Genomic DNA, 6,189 nt, shown 5'->3' with positions numbered 1-6,189 from the left:
CATGTGTGAAGCAAGTAGGCCTACTTGCTGTAGAACTATCAGAGCACTAAACACAATACAAGAGGTATCATCAGTGGTTCTCAACCTTTTTGATCAAACACCCCATTGAACTCACCGAAATCCAGAACCACCCCCACCCCACCTTAGTATTAAAAAACTGCAGGATAGACTATTGTCCCCCATTTGCAACAGTGCTCACCCTCTTACCTGTCTCCTTCTCAGTGCCCAGAACATCAGAAACAATACATATGAAGCCTATGACACAATTCAAACGGGATCAGATCAAATATACTTCCTGAGGTCCTGTGGACACGGAAGTGCATGACATCACTTAAGAGCTCTATAAAGACCCTGAAATGCCATCGCTCCTCCTCTTTTCACTGCTGAGCACCTCAGCAGAGACACCGTGTGCCAACTTAGTAATAGGTCTGGGCCCTACTCAGGGAACCCAGACGTTCCCTATCACAGGAACTGCGGTCTATTACTTATGGGACCTACTCGCAATCACGCACGCCTCTGTCTAGTATGCAGAGGACACCATCCGGCTACACTGCTGCGGGGGATCTGTGGCCTTTTCAGAGCAAGGTGCCCCCCATACAGTCACCAGCACACTTCAAGGACAGACAACACACGACACATAGAGAAACATGCAATGGGCACACAAAGCTATATACATGACCGGTCTGCCACATGCACTAAGATGGTCGCAATGTCACTGTTAAGTGTTCAGATCGCACAGCAAAACACGTCAGCAGGCCCCACATAGTAATCCACCTGGAATCACTATACAGAACAAAGACTATAGGCCTATCTCACTCACAGCCACTTTTAGTTTTCACTAAGCTGAGTGGCAGGCACTTTAACCTGAGTGGCATACGTCTCTGCTAAGCATCCAGATCACACAGCAAGACACGTCAGCAGGCCCCACATAGTAAACCACCTGGAATCACTATGCAGAACAAACTGTATCACACATTTATTCCTCACTATCAGTGTGTACTTATCACTAAGCATATACACACAGTGTGCTCTAGAGTCTTTAGTTAAATCTCCAGGTATCCTCAGTCAATTTATTCTTTAAAAAGGTTATCCTATAGGTAGACCGACAGACTAACTAAATTAATGATATACTAACTATGGAGAATTTTGTCAAAACGTTCTCTCCTCACCATGATTTTCATAGCTATGCCGATGACACTCAACTATATATCTCTGTTGAGCCTAGCCAAACCACTGCCATTCATGCCTTGACTAAATGCATGTCTGCCATCACAGATTGGATGAACAGTAACTTCCTAAAATTAAATGAGGATAAAACTGAAGTGTTGCTCATTGGGCCTAAGAAAAAACGTGCAAAACTCCACTCAAGCCTAGGTGACCTAAGCATGCACATTAAAGATAAGGTTACTAGCCTAGGTGTGGTCATAGACTCGGATTTGAGCTTTGAGCCTCACATCAACAAGATAACAAAATCAGCTTTTTTCCATCTTAGAAATGTCAACAAAGTGCGCGGCTTGGCCCCCCGACAAGACGCTGAGAAACTTATTCATGCCTTTGTCACCAGTAGGCTAGACTACTGCAATGCTCTCTTCTCTGGTCTCCCAAAAAAATGAATTGACAAATTGCAACTCATTCAAAATTCTGCGGCAAGAATCCTAACAAGAACCAGAATGAGAGAGCACATCTCTCCTGTCTTGGCAGACCTGCACTGGTTACCTGTCTCATACAGAATCGACTTTAAGATTCTGCTCACAGTATTTAAAGCATTAAATGGACTTGCCCCTAGTTATATCTCTGACATGCTCTCTTTTTATGCCCCTGCTCGAGCTCTCAGGTCCACTGATGCCAAGCTGCTAAGGACCCCCACCCCCCCGCAAAAGAAGATCGGCGACGCTGCGTTTGCCTGCTATGCGCCCAAGAGATGGAACGCCCTCCCCATCGAGATCCGATCAGCCACCTCCGTCGACTCCTTCAAGAAGCAGCTGAAGACCCACCTCTTCATCCTTGCCAACTCCTAGCTGCCAAGGCGTCATAGTGTCCCTGCTGCCGCAGCGCCCTTACTACTCGCAACAAGCCCTGGCAGGGGGCTCCCCTAGGTGGCCGCTGGTCTCTGCCTGAGGTTTCTTCCTGACTATAGGGGTTTTTTTCTCAGACCTCACTGAGCTTTTTTTTCCCCCTTACAAACTATGAATCAAGCGAAAGGGAGTTTTTCCTCACCCCTGATGCCACCAGGGGCCGCACCTGAGCGCCCAATCTCTGTGTGACTATCTATGACTTATGATAGGCCCAGCCACTATGGACCTCACGCATCTAAGAATCCTGGTCCTAACCTACGTTGACCTTATGACTCTACAATCTCTGTCTATCTCTTCTTCCTCTGCCTTCCTGCTATTTCTGCCTCTCCTCTATACCTCTCCTTTTAAATCCATCTCTAACAATGTTTTTTTTCCCATTTGTTAAGCACTTTGAGTTACATGCCTTGTATGACACAGTGCTATACAAATACAATTATTATTATTATTATTATTATTATTATTATTATTATTATTATTATTATTATGTGTAAGCCGGCTTTCTGTCAGTCTCCCGTCCGAAACGGCCTCCTCTGCTCCCGCAAAACGCTGCGCTATCCCCCACCTGAGGACATGTTTGGGGTCACCAAGTTGTAAGAATTGTGTTCACAGGTGGAAGATAGACACAGAGGCAGACATTTGTCAATCATGTTCAGAGTTTACTGCGGATACTCAGGTCATTACAACGATACAGCTTAATCAGTCATATCATCGGAGAAAGGCACATTTCTGCCCTCCAAGTGCCTGTAAGGTAGTTTTATTGAACTGGTCTTGTCAGTTTTGATTAGCTGTCCTTATCGGGTGATCCTGGCAGAAGCTGCACAGTACCTTCAGAGACTTTCATGTTACATTTGTAACATACCTCAACAATGGCTTGGTGTGTCTGAACTCACTCTGCCGCCTGTGTTCAGTTTGTATCAAAAGAGGAATGTTCTTAAGTCTCCTGATTAGGGCACACAAGCTAATGGTCTTGCTAGTGCTCATACTTGTATATCTCTATATTCCTACACTGATCTGTCCTTACAGAGGGCCTTGCCATTCGAGGCTGCGCCATAGCATACAAACAGTTGGTCGCAGCCAGGGGCACTGCTAAAAATGTTGGGCCCCATGAAAGATTCAAATTTTGGGCCCCCAAAATGACAAATTATGTTATCAGCATCCTTCCAAGGGCCCTGTCAGTGCTGTTGGGCCCTTAGAATCTGTACCACCTTCCCCCCCCTCGCGGCACCCATGGTCGCAGCTGAGAAATGCCTTGGTGCTATCTAGTAGTGATGGCAGTCTGGCACAAGCGCGCCGGAACGTGTTTCAAACCATCAACTGTGAAAACCATTAAACCACTGTTCCGAAGTTTGCTTCAGTACGGAAAAACCACGTGATATATGACGTATGAAACAGTAAATTGGTTCAGTTTTCCGAAAGAAGCTGCACTGCCACACGAACCAGCAGGCGCGCGCAAATGTGTTTGGACTTTTGCAGAGCCGTCTGCCAGGTTGCATTGGAGAGAATAGATATTTTATTGACTGCCATTAGGTCTATAAGTCCCACTTGATAGACAAGTAGACAACATCATCATACGTTATGAACACAACAAGGAGACGACATTAATGTTCAGCAACATTTTATTCTGATCGCCCAAAAAATAGCCTAATAATAAATTAATAAATAAATAAATGTGGCATCGTAGCCTTTGTAATGTCGTCTACCTCAACTGCCTCATCAGTAGCCCAAAATGTCAAATGTCTGGAAGTCAGTGTACAAAAGTATGAGAGCAGTCCAATATTGGGGATAATGTCGCAGATGATGAGGGCACAACATCTCATCTTATCGAATTGAGCCCGTTTAATTGCAAACATGACTTTTCACCAGGAGAGGGCCCTGTTACTGAAGCTTCAAGTACTAACCCATTTTTTGAAGCAATGTGCCTAATGGTTCAGAGCTTCAACAAAGCTTCATTGGCCCATCACTACTCTCTAGGTAGCACAGAAGGGCAGGCACTGGGCAGAGTTTGTGAAGATTCTCCTCCTCCACTGAAGCGAAGGGAGGTGGGGAGAAACTGGACAGCTCAATCAGTTGTTCCTGGAGAGGGGCCATGATCACCTTTGGGGTGGTGGCGTTGTTAGGCCGTAACAGCACTGTATGCCCATTCGCAGAGAAGCACATGCAAGACGGGTGAACTGATGAGTTTGGCCGAGGCCAACACGATGATCAGACCTGTCTTAGATGACAGAAGCTTAATGCGTAACCAGAGGTTCGAATGGGGCCTCTGAAAGACCATACGGGACAACTTACAGGTCCCATGCTGGGAAGAGAACCGGTTTGCATATTCTGAGGCGTCTCCAGCCTGCCATAAAGCGCAACACTAGGGGATGGGAACCAGGGTTGATATCCACCAGGCCGAAATGACATACTGAGATTGCTGCCACATACACTTTAAGTGTAGATGCTACTTCACCGTGTTCCAACAGTTGATGGAGGAAGCCTAGTATCCCAGCAACTGGGCACTGGAAGGGGTCGTGACTAGGGCTGTAACGATACACACAACTCACGATTCGGTTTGTATCACGATTCATGACCTACGGTTCGATACGCCAGACAATTTCACATTTGCCAACATTAAAAACCGTATGAATAAAAACTATGATAGTTTACAGGTAGAGGCTGCTAATAACTTGTAAAAGTTTCTATATAATAATGATGATGCTTGGAAGCACTATCACTTCATATCATGTGATTTTTTTCTGGGCTGATGGGTATCAAAATGTCAAAAGGGTGTATGTATCACGATACTGCCTCCTTATATCGCCATACAGTATCGTGACTCTTTGTATCATGATTTCTCGGTCCGATACAATATTGTTACAGCCCTAGTCGTGACCCTTAGGCGCACCACCACGCAAAGACACGCCATTTTTGTGCGTAAAGGGAGCGGGTAGATGGAGCTCTCAAGCTCTGAGTAGTTGAAGTGAAAGTGAAACCCCACCTGGGAAACTCCAACCCCCATTGGCTTTGTGACACTGCCCTAACCACTTATCCATGGCTGCCCGCACTGTTTCCACCACTGCGAGAGACCTCTCAGCAGCCAGGCCGCCAGCTTCCCCACTGTGGGCCGAGGGTGCATTACCCCCCCACACACAGGTTCCGGCGCACTGGGATCATCCACGGTGTGCTTGACACTAAACTGCATAGATCCGGGAACCACAGCTGGCTGGGCCACATCAGAGTAACAAGGATGAGGGTTACTCGATCCTCTCTCACTCTGGCCAGGGTCTGGGGAAACAGCGTGATTGGGGGGAAAGCATATAGAAGACCCTTGGCCCAGAGATGCACTAACGCATTCGCCCCCAAAGAGGACTTGTCAACCCATGGGGAGAATCACAGAGGACAGTGAGTGTTCAGATGAGTGTTGCAAATAGGTCGACACTCGCATTACAGAAGCAAGTCCAATTTTTTTTAGAAGATGCCTGTCACCTGCACAAGGGGCCATCTAAGTGCTTTTCTGTTCGAGATGTACGAGCTATGACGATATTACTCAAAAGAGGTGTAATCTACTTTGATTCCCATAGGAAAAATAAAATGTACATGGCTATAAAAATCTTACATGATAAAAAAGAAGGGAAAAAAGAAATGTACATTACTGCCGTTTATCCCGTTCTCCAATCTTCTGACAACACTTCTTTATACAGTATGTGTGGTGGCGCCATCTGCTGGTAAATATAAGGAAAGTAACAAGACACAACATAAGCCCTGTTTGTAAATGTGATTTTTATACTGTAGTAGCCTATATAAGCAGTGTGTAGTCCATATTAATCATGTTATTAGTATTATATACTGTAAATCTTTTTCACATGGTAGGCCAATCCCATAGGAGAAACAGCTTACAAACTTTAAATGGCTGTACAAATAATGTGGAAAAAAATAAAGGGGCCAATTTAGTCTAAAGGCCTATGCCATCTAAGGTCACATACATTCCATGAACAATGTTTGAATAAAATGAGGAATGGGCCAGTCCTATATGAATCATTGTGCAAGTTGTATGTACATTTTTTTGTGTTAAATGTGTTATCTGGGTCCAGCACCTTGTGCTCAGAAGTGGTGTGTGCTGTCTGGGCGAGCTATC

The sequence above is a fragment of the Engraulis encrasicolus genome, chromosome 4, assembly GCF_034702125.1.
Source record: "Engraulis encrasicolus isolate BLACKSEA-1 chromosome 4, IST_EnEncr_1.0, whole genome shotgun sequence".
Classification (NCBI taxonomy): Eukaryota; Metazoa; Chordata; class Actinopteri; order Clupeiformes; family Engraulidae; genus Engraulis; species Engraulis encrasicolus.
The sequence above is the reverse complement of the archived record's forward strand: the minus strand, read 5'-3'. Positions refer to the sequence as shown.